At 38.1% G+C, this 15,025-nt stretch overlaps 1 protein-coding gene across 2 annotated transcripts in view; it reads right to left on the bottom strand.

Annotated features, from left to right (window-relative positions):
- The window catches only part of LOC150083480 (protein qui-1-like), a 181,443-nt gene extending 167,224 nt beyond the window's left edge, over positions 1-14,219 (bottom strand). For both annotated transcript variants that reach the window (XM_090378018.1, XM_090378019.1), the window contains exon 1: positions 13,861-14,219. The gene's annotated coding sequence lies outside the window, so the exon portion shown is untranslated. The remainder of the gene's footprint in view (positions 1-13,860) is intronic.
- Between the last annotated feature and the right edge of the window lie 806 nt (positions 14,220-15,025).

Here is a 15,025-nt window from a genome sequence, read left to right as displayed (position 1 = left end):
CGATCCATTTATGCAAGATGGCCTGCAAAAGACTCATGTAAAGCAAATCATAAGAGATATTGAAATAAAAGGATGTAAAGTGAAGGTTCTCAAAGATCTCAATCTTCTTAAGAGGAATTATATTTGGAATTTTCATTTGGTAGTAAAGACGACGGAACCGTTTCTATTAAAGGGAATTTTTTTCTAGTTACGATACCGCCAGGAAGGAGGAAAATTTTTGCATGAAATAGTCTAGAGGATTATTGGTGAATGTAGATGACTTGGGATTACATTCATAGTGAAGGCAGTCCAATTACTTGGTTTCAAAAAGGCCAGTAGTGGATCAATGGAACAAAACGGAGAAATATTCTTTGATTTGGTATATAGAAAATCAAAAATATAAGGGTACGACAAAGATCTGACTCGTTCAGCCAGCCAACGATGTCCTCTTATGGCGATATTGCTAAAAGGAGTATCGTTGAAAGGAAAAAAGGATAATGGTGTTCTGATTAAGTCTGTTTTTGGTTGGTACGGTTCTAGCCAGGAAATAAAGGATCTTAGGGCTTATTTTTAAAGATATAAAAGTTAAAAACATTCGAAATGTTGAGAGACAAAGGCGTTTTTGTAGAGTTAGATTCTGAAAATGCTATCCTGGGTCTAACAAAATGTGAAAAACTCAATTACGGCTTGTTGCTGAAGAGCCTAGAAGTTTAAGCCCAAAGTTGCTCATATATATATCATTGATTCAGACTTACAAAAGGAAGAGTTTTTTTTTATGAAAAGATAATCAAAATTTATATGTTAACTAAGTGTTATAAATACAACGGGTTTGGACCCATTTCCATAACTTGTACGAGTGAAGAGATATGTGGACACTGTGCTCAAAATGGCATTTATTGAATTTGTAATAATAACAGTATTGAGCCAAACATTCTGCGATAGTGTTAAGCGTCTATAATTTAAGACAGACAGATATACAGTAAACTCTCGATTTAACGGACCCCGATATAACGGATTTAGGATTTAACGGACCGGATAAATAATAATACATTAGCGTACTTGTTAATCTTGACCATATTATTATTTTTTTTTTAGGTTATACAAAACTTCAGTGTTACTATTAATTACATTTTAATAATAATTAACTATTTCCGTTATTGTTTTGACAATTACCTACTTTTATTTTTATAATCAAATTCAGGAAATTGTTTTTTATTCTTTCTCAAAACATGTTCAAATAGCTGTTTTCACAGATTAGAGACAACAGATAAGAACAGGCGGTGACTTGCGAGCTGAACGTGGCTCGGGACACTAAACTGCAGGTCTACCGACTCGCTTTGTTTCGGTCTCAGTCTGCCTCAACCTATCGTGCGGTCAGGTTGTATACAGGGTGTTTCTGTGATTTCTGAATTGTGACTTTATTTATTAAATAATTTTGCAATCCTTACAATTTAAAATGGCATCGAGTGATAGAGGAGTTAAAAGAAAGCGCGTGAATTTAAATGTGGCAGAGAAATTAGAGTTAATTGAGAAATTAGAACAAGGCGTCTCAGTAGCACGTGTTTGTGAAATTTACGGTGTGAAAAACAAACTGTTTCTGATATCCGTAAGTCAAAGGCCAAATTGCAACATTTTTCTTTAAAATACAGTGTTGATAGCTCTAAATGTGGTTCCACAGAGGGGAGTAGAAAACACATTAAAGTTGCGCAAGATAAAAACTATATTAAGAACAATAAAAATGCCCCTCCAGGCATTCGATTTAACGGACTTTTGGCATTAACGGACACCCCTTCTCCCCTATTAGTCCGTTAAATCGAGGGTTTACTGTATTAAAAGCATTTGCTAGGGAGTTCCTCCAGTAGAAATGTGGAAAGAAGTAAAAGTATACGGAGAGTACAACTGAATGGACAAAGAGCTCGAATAATAATAGATCAGACTGTACAGAGAATGAAAAGGACACTGACATTGTGGTTACTGAAAGGAATCCTGTTAAAGCAGTAAAATGGACCAGGTTTGGTAGCATTATTTATTATATGGAATAAAGAAAAGGTTCTGGAGAACCTTCCCTTGTTCCTGTCTCTTGGTGGGACCGCGAGTTAGTCGGTTTTAGGCAAGTATGCATGATTGTAACAGGTAGCAGGAATTTTTTGTCCAGCAAACAGAAAATCTACGACGGAACACGCGCAATTTACAGACAATATACACGGAGCAATATGGCCTTAGTCGCTGATGCTCCTAAACCCAACAACAACAAACTTAGACTGGATAAGAATTTTTCAACAGTTGTTGAAATGGCTCATTTAGTCGAGCTGAGGGCGGTGGCATAGTCTTTCTTCTGGAAACCTGTGTTTTTCGGCTAGCAAACAGGCAAATGGACCACAGAACACATGCAATTTAGAGACATAATATATACAGCGAAATATGGTCTAAGTCGCTGATGCGGCTAAAATTCTACAGCTGCCAGCTTACCGGTTCTAGGAAAAATCTATGCAAGAACATATTATTTTTTTGTGGTTGATGATCCTAAATGCTGTCTTTACAGATTTCACTAGTGCTTTTGGGATGTTATGATGGTCTTTCATATTAATGAGAATTAGAAAAATCGAATGTACAACTATTTGATGTCTTGATGGATTAGTTTTCTAACACGACACTCGCTGAAACTAAGTGTTCGAGAATTGAGAATATTACTGTTAAAAGATGTCCCCAAGGGTCTCTCCTCGTTCCCATCCTTTGGAATTTTTGCAGCAGAAAAAAAAGGATGACTTTCTAATGATATAGTTCACGTGGATGAATTATTACTCTTTCCATCTGGTGAAAAAAGAAATTGAGGAAAACGGGACTGTTTATGATTCGTTTGAGGTTATGGTGTCAGGTACTAAAGTTGTCTATTTCAGTGTAGACAACGTCTGTAGTTATGCTAGTCAGAGGGCGATTAAGTACAAGACATCTCTCTGTTGAGAATAATGGTATTCATTCCATTCCCAGCATTAAATTTCTAGGAATAATCTTAGATGAGAGATCGTCTTTTCTGGAGAATTTTAAATACTTGGGAGAATAGACAAATACTACTGTATAAGAGTCAAACTAATAGGAATTATATCTTGCTTAAGTCCAGATGTTGAATGCGTTCATGTGATGAAAAAGATCTTGGGGATGAGTTAGTACAGTGGCAACAGATATGGGATCAGTGACCAAAAAGCCAGATCGAGAAAGGGGAAGATAGCAGGGCTATACTTCCTCGAGATTAGGGATGGGAGGGCCACTAACTTAGTTAGCTAAAGTCGCTGGAGTTCTCTCACTGATTAATATTTTTTTACTGTTTATTTTGGTGGTTTGTTGATCTTTCTGCTATTTAATGGCTTTAATGTAATTTTAGAATATTTTTATCCATTTCTTTTAATAATTAGTGTCGTTTAATGTCTAAATTGGGACCTGTCTTCGAGAGCATTGAATTATAACTAAACAGTGGTTTTAATTCACGAATATATGCACATTTCTGTGTTTCATAGAGAGTGACAAAGTTATAAACATTGAGGAGAACTGAACCTTGATCCTTTAAGCTAACCACTTCGGTGTTTGCTGGTCAGTGATTCTTATGTTGGTTTTAGGTAGCTTTATGAGTTTGTGAGTTGCAGAATTCCTTGTAGGTGTTCCGTGGGCCGCCTATTGCTGGTAGGTTCTTATGTAGGCTTTTTGGTACCATGATGGTGGTTATGTTTTTAAATGGTAGTTTTACTTCCACACCGCTTGGCTGTTTACTTTAAAAATATATTAGCAGCACAGTAAAATTCGTTTTAGACTTTATTAATTATTTTTTCTCTGTTTATTAGTAATTAAACTTAACAATTATTTAAACACCTTTTATATTATAGTGAGGCGTCACTCTTGGTCTAACTACAAATGCCTGGAAACGATCATGATTTCAATAGATCTTTAAAGTGGTGTTGCAGGCTTTAAATGTGTTTTATGCCTTCATTCGTTTGTTAGATTATCCAATTAGCTTGATGTCTTTTGTCGCGAGGCTTGAGTTTATAATTACCATCTTGTTCTTCAGCAACACTATTCAAGATTGGCTGGAGTGTGTACGTAGTGTTTCGCAACTCGTGTCTGCAGCCTTTTTGGAATGTAGAAACAACTTAGGAGTAATAACAGGAGCTTCATTTCACCTAGTGGTTGGCTCGGTCCAGCGAATCATTTCAGAATAAATAAACGCTGTTGTGTTGAGAGCCAACAAAAGTTTGATATTCTAGTGGACGCAGTTCATAAAACTCTGTTCATATTTATTTAAAAGACTTAGTAATTAAAAAAAATACAAAACAATATTGTCCTTCCATTGGCTAACCTGCTTTTGTTCGAGAATGAAAAATAGAATAAAGGCTTTTGGACATCAAAACTTTTCCATCTATTGTCAACTAGACAGCTTTGGAAAGGTGCCAAAAACTGAAGACAACCAGTTTTTCCAACACTGGCTTGCAAGAGTGCTAAGTTAGCTTTGTGGATATGAAAACTCCATTCTCTGCTACTGGCAAAAGCTTTTAAAAAAATATAAGATCTGCGATGAAACTATTGATCACGTCCAAAACCATTTATGCGTTCGGTCTTGTAGAAATATTGATAAATATCAACAGAAAGAGTAGCTTGAAGTCTTGCTAGCTGAGGAATCGATATTCAGTGCCTGTTTCCGGCTCTCGGAAATAAGGGACAGCGTATGTTCGTTATGGTAAGTGCGTGGACAGATGGTTTTGGTACCCTTCTCTTATAACACTCGCGTTCATGTGTTTAAGTACAAAGCAGCTTTCATAGTGTTGATTATAGCCTTTGATTTTTCAAGTTTTGGTGTTCATTTGGTTTCCATTGGCTAGTTTTATTAATGCGGTCTAAATCTATAGGAGTAAATTACTTTACAGGGGAAATTGCGTGTTTAATGTTATGTCCATAGTCTTCTGGGTGTTTTTTCTAAACAGTCTCCACCTCAATGAATTAAAAATTGGTTTCAAGTTGCGCTCTTTCTAATATTCTCGAACTCGAGTGATTTGAAGTGGTTTTATGAAATATGTTTTGGTTCCGAGCAAATTTAAGCTCATAATGCAGTTGCGTACACAGTTTTCCTCCTGGACCATTAAAATAAAATGCGCCATCTGTTCTAGAGCTATTATCCTTCATAACACGCGCATTATAATTCTACCAACGTGAAATGATTCGCAGGTCACGCTACCCGAAGACACGCACTATTTTTTTAAATGATTGCATGCGAGGGTTCTGTTCATACTTCTACGACAAGTCGATTGACAGTCCTTTTTTGCTATGTTAAAGAAACTTATGATGATGACAAATGTCATCACCACGAGTTTCTTCAGTCCTACACTCAAAATAACGGCACTGCTCCTAAGGGGAAATATATTTCTGTTCATTTGTAATGTCTGTGGCTATCTAGACAATCGTTTCGAGGTTATTGCCTCTACTGACCAATTGCTTATGAAGTATAAGGTCATACCAAAACGGGTCGCGAGATAGGGCTAACTGTTCTTGTCTTATTTCTGCCCAGACGTGACAGAAGGGATTTCATGATGAAAGCTCATGATGAAAGCACTTTATTTGAGGGACTCTGTAAGGAGGGAATGTTTCTCAGTCCGGCAGTCCATAGGATGAAAACGAAATTTATTTTGTAAAGAGGGTATCAAAGGTTCAAAGGGCTTTGATAATGCCAATAAAAGGTGTTAAAGATTTAGGGGAACTACTAGTTCAAGAAATTGGTATGTTTTGTCCATAGTCTTCTTCACGATAGCTATTAGAACTAATTGACATATGAACTGTTGTAGAAGGAATCTATTTTGCAGAGATGGTATCCATTTGAACAAAGGTGGTGCAAGGATTTTTGCCAGTATCATTGGGGATCCTTAAAGGGTTCAGCGAAACTGCTGGTAAGGGTAATATAGATCCGCGTTTATCTGATGATATGGGTCAAAGTAATGCTTGCACTCACCTCAAGAATTCTTGTTTGTTGCCACAATGGCCGACGTTGGCAAGATGTTCTTAGGGTAGCAATCAAACCTAAATAACTTCAAGGGGTGTGTCAGTGTAGTAAACTATAGAAGATTGCTTAGTCTGAACTGTGTCTACAGTAATGTGAGGAGTGTTGTCAATAAAACGGCTGAATTTGAACTCCTGGTTAGGACAACTAATGCTGACTTAATAGGACTGACAGAAACGTGGTGACACCCGGAAATAGTGGATGACAAGTTCTACTACGGTGCATATAATGTATTTAGAGAATATAGGAGGGGTGGTGGTGTCATGCTTCTGAAAAATACAAAAGGCCAACGCTGTATAGCTAATAGACTGTGGTATCTGTATTGCTGTGGAAATATTGACTATAAAGAATTAAAGGAGTACAGAATTATGGGTAAAGGAGATAATAAACCTCGTGGACGGATGTTTGCTTACGCATTTTTTGTTCAGACGTGTCGTGAAGAGCACAAGAACAAGCATCCTAATCAAAATGCTTCTTATCAAATGCAGCCTGAGCGCGAAAAGGGCTTTTGCTGAGTCTGAAATGAAGTCTGCCAGCATAGAATCTGTGTGGTGCGAGTTAGTTGGAAGCAAAGGTATAACGAGAGTGGGAATAAGCTACAGATCAGAAGAGTGTGAAGGTTATGTATGTCGAGAGTCTTTACATTCAGAACATGGGCAAGCAAGCGTGAATGTCTTATTATTTATGACTTCATTCTGCCCCAGATTGATTGGAATAAGTGGAAGTGAACTCACCTTGGAGAAAATATTTCTAAATAAATTAGACGATTATTATTTCTGGCAGCATGTCACAGATAATACTAGGGTTGAGAATATTCTTGACCTTATCGTTACTCACGAATTAGATGACATCAGAGGGCTTAAAATAAAGGAAATATTGACAGGTGGTGATCACATAATCGTCACTTGTAAGATGAAGAAAGATGTTGCAGTAGGTAAAGGTACGGGTTTCAATTTCGGAAGAGAGGACTTTGACAGTTCAACTCGCTTTTTGGCATTTATTAATTGGGCGGATTGCAGATGAGGGAAACCCCTGGTGCCGTTAGACCCAATAAACTTAGCAATGATTTGACCTATGTGAATGGTGCATAGGGTTATAGGATAGTTAATGCTGTGGTAAGCAGACATCTTACTTTGGGTCAGAGGTTTGCCTTATTGGGAATGACTTGAGCCAGTAGGACTGTCTCTAATATTGTATTATAAGCCTTGGCAGGGAGAATGCCTATTGACATGTTATTTGTACAAAGAGTACTGGAATCGAGTTGAGATTATGGGATTAGGTCGTATCCTCAGATGGACATAGTTAATACTAAGGCTATAGTTAAACAGGAAAGATTAAGATTTAAACAGATTATATGAGAATTAGCAGGTGCATTGAGACAGTTCTACGGTTCTCATGATTTTGTAACCAAAGTTGCTTTAAAGAGGACCACTAATATTGATTGTGTATTTGGAAAGGTTGTTGATGAGGAAAAGATCAAGAACGTTGGTTGCGTGGTTAGGATTCTCTGGTGTTTTGGTAGATGAATGAACAGGTTGTGTACGGTCATTAGTAATCGTGAAACCTTCCGCATCTGAACAGCTAGTTCAGATGCAGGAGTTGTGAATATTAAAATCATTAAGAAAAAACTACCTCACTGCTAAGAAAATTAGATTGGATAAAGTCGAACTTTAAAGAAAGGTTGTCAAAGTTCTGAGTAATTTGTAGCAAATGTAGAAACTTCGGATGAATTTGCAGAGTGTACCGTTTAAAGCAAATATCACAGAAGTCGTGAACGCATACATACCATTAAGAAAATATTGTAGGGGGAGGATGCCGATATGAATGACTGCAGAGCTGGCCGGTCAAATAGAACAGAAAAAGATAGCATGGAGCTTTAAATACTATATTTAATAACCACTCTTATATCACATGATGAAATTAATAATATAGTTTATTAAGCTAATCGCCCAAACCACTATACATTTAAGGTGACGTTTCAGGTTTCTTACCGATACCCACCATCAGACCATGATGTTAAGAGTAGAAAAAGAGAAAGGGTTCCAATTTGAATTATATCGCAATAATTATTAATTGTGGATTTTAAGCCTAAAGTATTTAAGGTTAAATTTCCGTTTTGGTTACAATAGAAAACAGATATTAAAAATAAGTAAATACATAATTAAATTTTTACCTGCTGATAACTCCTGCTGGCCAATACTACCAGAACCTGATGTGCATACTGGCAAGAGATGCTGCCAACAGTTAATTTGTAGGGCGGGGGATTAAGTCTAGTAATCAACAGAAAGATGCCAAGTTTTTCTATCCTGGATCCAGTGGTTCTTGTTGAAGTGGAAACCTAGAAGTGAACTTTTTTGCTCTCATACTCCGATCATCTGTGGTGGTTGTTGTTCTGTGAGTCTGGAGGGGGTTTGGAAATATTGTGGGTTGAATTTGACTCCTTGTTTTCTGTTAGTTGACGACTCTCCAACATTTTTATGAAGAAGGCTTCTTTAAATTTTCTTCTGTTGTTACTGGTTGTCTGTAGAGAGGATTCTAGTATTATTGAAGCCCCATGTATCACCACATTGGAATCCCTGTAGGGCATTTTAGGATTCTTCCATATTTTACGTCTTTTTACGTTCATTGATTCTGCAGTTGAGTCTTTTATACTATTCTCCAATGTATGTACCCCCACAAATATAGTTTATTTTATAAATAGGATCTCTAATGTTGTTGTAGTTATTGAGTTGTTTTTTTAGGATCTGCTTAATGGAGGCCGAACTCTTGAAAAAGTTGGTGTTACCATATTTTTTTTTGCTATTTTTGTACTGATTATTAGTATTTAAGGGATGCATATGGTGGTTCTTCTGTCCCTGCTGGGTCGGGTTTCTGTGAAGATCTTGGAGATGTCTTTTATTGCTCTGTTAATAACACGTAGAGGAAATCCGTTCTTCATGGCAAGGCTGGTTATTGTTTGTAGTTCTTGTTGGAGGTTTTCTTCTTTACAAATTCTGTATGGTCTGAGGATAAAGGATTTGAGAACACCGATTTTTGTTAAGAAGGGGTGGCAGGATTTGTAGTTTACGATGATCCTAATGTCTCTAGGCTTCCTGTAAACTTCCATAAGTAGCCCTGGAGGATTTCTGGTGAACAGGGTGTCTAGGAAAGGAAGGCTGCTTTTGCTTTCTATTTCCATTTTGAATTAGGTTTTTTTGAATTTGTTTTCTATTTCCACAATGATCTTATGATGATGGTTGTTAAGAGGTTAAGAAAATTTTGTAGATTTTTCTGTTCCGTGGCTTCGGATTGCTATTATAAAGTCCACATACCTGCTCAAGAATTTGTTTTTTTAAGTTGGTTTTCCAGGAATTCTAACTTTTACATAAATATTTCTGCCATGAGGAGAGAGAGAGAGAGAGAGAGAGAGAGAGAGAATTTCCCATGCTGAGGCCAGAAAGTTGCGTATGGAATCTTCTGTTGAGGGAGAAGGTGGATTTTCTTATTGAAAGGTCTATGAGATCTAATATTTCTGAGATTGGTAGGGGTTTTGGATATCCTAGATGGATGTAGCTGTCTATTGCTTCAAAGAGGCATATTTTGGCTTCTTCTAGGAGTATGGTGGCAAATATGTAGTCCACGTCTAACGATACCAAGATGTCGCCATTGCCGATTTCCACATTCTTAAGTCTGGAAATTAGGTCTTGGCTGTTTTTCCACGATCTCTGGTTCTTTGGTACTATAAGGGAGAGAAGTTGTGTTAACCATTTTGAAATTTTCTGTCCGTGGTGAAGCCTACCACTGAAAATAGCCTTGGCAGGGAAACCTGGTTTATGTACTTTTATATTTGAGAACAGGTACAGGAATTTAGAGCTGTTGGGATACAGTTTTTTGTGGAGGTCTTCACCTATATACGAGTATTTGTGGTCGAGCATAGCTTGAAGTTCCTATTTTACTTTATTCTTAAGGCCTCTCAACTGGTGGAGTCTGTTTTTAATGCTTTATAGATGTTAATGTCATTTAGTAGCTGTTGGACTTTATCGACGTATTCTTTCTTGTCGATTATGATGTGGAGTTTCCTTTGTCCGCTTTAATTTGTGGATAAGACTTCTCACCTGGAGATATGGAATCCTTCAAGACTTACACAACCTGGGAGTGAGAGGTAACCTGCCTCGATTCATTCAGAGTTTTCTCCACCTCAGGACCTTTCAAGTACTATTCCAGAATGACCTGTCCACAATTCACAGGCAAGAAGAAAGAGTACCCCAAGGATCAATTTTAAGTGTAACACTTTTTGCATTACTTACCAGTGGTATTACTTCAGACATCCCGGCTACGGTGGAAACTTACATGTATGCACACGATCTTGCTATTTCCTATCAATCATGGAGCATGGCTACCATTGAGAAACAACTAAAATTAGCAATAACTAAAATTTAAACTTGGACAGGATCTCAACACCTATCGATTAACCGCTGGGAAAACTTACAGCAATACAGTTCTGTAGATTGCGATCGTTTCATCCGGAACCTGTATTAAAACTGAAAGGCAAAGAAATGCCCATGACAATTTCCGTAAGACTATTAGGTTTGATTTTAGAGACCAAACTAAATTTTCACAAACATATAACCTACCTGCGAACTACCTGCTTCCAGAAATTGAACATCCTTCGTGCAGTATCCTCAACATCTTTGGGTGCTGACGGGCAGTCATTGCTGAATTTATATCGTGGTCTAATCCGGTCACGATTAGATTATGGAGCTGTAGTGTATGCTTCAGCTAAAAATAGCATCTTAAGATCTATGAACACGGTAACCTTCCATCTGCACTAGGTGCCTTCAGAAACTCGCCAGTTCAGAGTTTGTATGTGGAAGCACATGACCCCCTCCCCCACTTTAACTTAGAAGACAAAGCCTACTCTGCCAAAATAAGCTTTCCATTCCATCCTTATTTGGTATACTTCAACCATCCTCTTTGGCCAACACGCTACGAATCCAAGCCTAATGAACCCAGGCCTGCTGGGATACGCTTTCAAGAAATAATACAGAAGTGGAAATTGATCTCAAAATAATTGAGGAAAGTAAAAATATGCCTTCTTTACCTCCTTGGGATATACATGATATGGACATTGATCTATACTTCGTTTAGTGGTCAAAAAACACCATTCCATTGCGAAACTTCCAACATGCAAACCATGTTTTGGAACGCATTGAGGAACTCATAATCTATACAGATGGCCCACACACTTGTAGGTGCATCAGCTGTATTCCCTTCGCATGTAGTCTCAAAATACCTTCCAGTTGAGTACATACTTTCTACAGAATTATATGCCATCCAACTTGCATTAAGTGAAATACGTCAGCAGTCATCACTATCTGTCCTAATATATTCTGATTCGCTCAGTGCCATCACAGCCATAAAGGGTAAACATTAAAAAAATCCCTGAAAGACGCATCTTGGCCTTTGATGCCCTTGTGTCTTAAAACACTTAAACAACAACAACTAGTCTTTAAGTCATTATAGCTCACGTCAGTCTGCAAAAATAAATGCACACCCTGTTCATGATGAGGTGTTCCATTTAGAATTGGCCTACGGCTCCAGCGTATTGTGAACTGATTCTCTAATATTTTGAGAAGGTAGTGTATAAAGATAGTTCTCCATTGCTACTGCAGTTACAATTATTGGTATTAATCAGCAGAGTGTTTTCGGGGCGGGTTTGCTTGTTTTTGGGGAAGAAAACATGACGTCTGCTTTATCTATTGTTGGCCGGTATCTAAGTAACCCTGGAAAACAATGTTTAATTGTTTTGAATATTATTGTTAGAAATAACATATGTATATACCACGCACGCGATGTTTCTGCCAATAAAATTACTTTTCCCCCCACTTTTTATTGTATTTGTAATCGAGGGGTCACACAGCAGCCGAACAAGCTTGAATTGCAATCAAAATAAAAATCGAGAAGCAGACGTATGTGAGATCTGCCTACCGTTTTGATGGCGTGCGTCAGGTTTGTAATTCATTCCACGTTCGTGAGCGTGTCAGGTAAGCTTCGGGTGTAGTGGTTATAACAGTTATGTGTGGGTTGTAATTCTGCACGAGTAAGATGTGGACACGTGCCGATTCAGAAGCAACATGCGAACATGATGATGTTACCAATTTCCTGAAACGTAGATGGGACTTACAACTTCGACTGTTCATCTTTGGGAGGTCTGATGTTTAATATCTATCAATAACCATTAAGGCTTCCATCGATTATTTGTGTCCCCATTACGCGTTTCTCAGTATGACGAAAAGCCTCTTATGGCCTGGTGGCATTTAACGTAATATCAAGTGGAACAATACACCCATTTGACGTCTGTTTGCTTTGTTAACGGCTGTTTATTTCGATTGTTGAAATCCAATTAAATGCTAAACAATGCGAAATACTCGTGTTTAGATAATTGTTGAGCTTAATGGATTGTTGTCTTTACTTCTGAGAGATATAATTGTTAACCCCTGATTGTTGTCTTTGAGCGATATAATTGTTAACTCCTGATTGTTGCTGGACATCATCTATAAATTGCATTTAATAGATGTTCATAGGAGATTCATATCGATATTTTAAAAACGTATTTATATTTCTGGACTAGGCAGAAGAACATTATTTGTCGAAAGAGTGAAAAGTTTTTGTTTGTTTACAAAAGAGAATGATTCATAAATTTCAACTTGTTTATCTTACTGTGTGGTAAAGATGTGGGTAGGAAGCTTTCCTGATTTTTCAGCCCGCGAAACAGAAAATATATACAGACAATGTTGACACTTAATAGGCTTAGTTTCCTTGGCCTTATTTCACTCAACCCCTGAGTTTCCTCATTGCAAACAACGTAACAGGAATTATGTAGTGGTCTTCGTTTGACTGTTTCCCCAATGTGGTTTATATCAGAGAACCCGGAGGATTATCTCCGGATACTTTGAGGTAACTTCGCACAAAAAAACCAATGTGAGAATTGCATTTAACAATCATTCAATAAGTTCATTAGCTGCTCACCCCCGTGATCCTGTAAGAAGGCAAGTAAGAATAGTAACTGTGACGTAATCCTAGAGTAAATTACATCGTCATGACTTTAGTTTTCGTCATAAATACGGCAACATGACGTTAGTTATTCATCATGGTTAATACGTCATTATGACGCATGTTCCTCTTACCCTTTAGACGTTTATCTATCCCTTTTCTTAAATTATAAGTGTGTGTATAAGTACGTATAGAATTAGGAAAAAAAATTAAGACTCATTAAACTTAAAAACCAATCTTTCAACAGAAATTAAGCTCAACTTCCTAATTCCTTGATGAACAACGAATATTCCATAACTCTTCTACTCATCGCAATTTTTAGAAAACAAATACGCTCTCTGTTTTTGGAGCTACGTGTATGTAACCTGAAGAAGCAACAGGTTCCTGAGCAGAAGATTACTCGTTGTTACTATGGTAACTAGGACTGATCATTCGAGCGAAACCATTTACATTCTTTAATTTAGGAGTACTGTGCCTCGGGGTACAAGCCGGCTTTAGTGATTTAAAAAAGAGGAGAATTATTTTATATTTACAAAAGCGGGTTGTTATCAAAACCACCACCATTTTCAGAGATAAAAAGAACAGTTTAAGAAATTGAAGCTCTGGAATTGCTGCGAAATGTTCAGCAAACAAATCTACACACGCACAAGGGACACGCTATTTATGGTACTTGATCTACCATATGTTGAATTAAAATTGGAAAAGCTGACACTTCAGGTTTGGTAAACAACAGACGCGGTTTCTGGGGAACAAACTTTACACCCCTTTATTAAGAGCACATTCCAAGGAGGAAGAAAACGAAAGGGAACACTTACCGAACATGGAATCTGTTATGCAGTGGCCCGATGACCTTGATATTTCGGCCACACCACGAAGCGCACAGGCCTTCCTGGCGAAGTTCAAAGTTCACATTTTCCGTATCCGAAATGCAGTCTGTTGCGTCGCCTGGATGCTTCCTCGCAGCATTCTCCCGGAACACACACTCACGTAGAGAGAGAGGAGAGAAAAGTAGAGAGACGGAAGAGATTAAGGTAAACTGCACCTATCGCTGTAAGCGTCCCTTTACCTGCCTTGCCTGAAGTTGTGACTGCACGAGCAAAGTGGAGGGTAGCGCACCTTATTCTTGCACCTGCGCTGTGCACATTTTCAGCTGCCGGGGTGCGAAGGATTCGTCGCGAGGCAGGATCCGGTGGTCAGGCGAACATTTCGGGATGAATGTGCTTTCTCGTCTGCTCTCTTAGAAACGCGATTACTGGAGCCCACTTTGGTGGACCCGACGATCAATAAACAACCGTTACACGCAGAAAATGCGCCACTGTTGCTCGTGACAGAACGCTGATGCTTTGGTTGCTCCGCGAACCCAGCCATCAGATGTGTGGAGAAAGCAAACTCGGATTGCCCAAGCTATCGAACTTTACATCACAACCCCCGGAGAAAGTCCGGATGAGAAAATGATCATAAAATTCACCTTTGAGAATCCAGCTAGTTGAAATGAAGCACATTTAAAGGTTTATTCCACCATTCGTCATAAAAACTCAACTGTAAAGTACACAAAGTCAGTACCGAATCTTTAATGATTAAAGAAATGGAAGTAAATTTCATTTTAATTGTATGACGCCGATGTTATTGTTTGTAGTAGGGTTTTAGGGGCTTCAGTGACTAAGGCCGTGTATACTGTCTGTAAATTGAGTGTTCTGAGATCGATTTTATGTTTGCTGGAAGAAAAACCCGAGTTTCCCGGAGGAAAAACCATGCTGTTCTTGCCCGAGACCGACTATCTCAGACCCTTTGTGAAAAAGGACCATAAAAGATCCTCATGTCATCGACGGAACTCGAACTCTGTGGTCCTTTCCACCCGGGTGGGGAGGACGGTGGTTCTAAAAATAAATAAATTTTCTGTTTATACTCCGGGACGACCAAACGGTCAGAGGAGTTCGCATGATAGATTGAATACAAGAAACAGCACCGTATTCAGTAGTC

The sequence above is a fragment of the Mastigoproctus giganteus genome, chromosome 7 (genome assembly GCF_048544385.1).
Source record: "Mastigoproctus giganteus isolate SK-2022 chromosome 7, ASM4854438v1, whole genome shotgun sequence".
In the NCBI taxonomy this organism is placed as follows: Eukaryota; Metazoa; Arthropoda; class Arachnida; order Uropygi; family Thelyphonidae; genus Mastigoproctus; species Mastigoproctus giganteus.
This window is presented reverse-complemented; position numbering and strand designations above follow the sequence as displayed.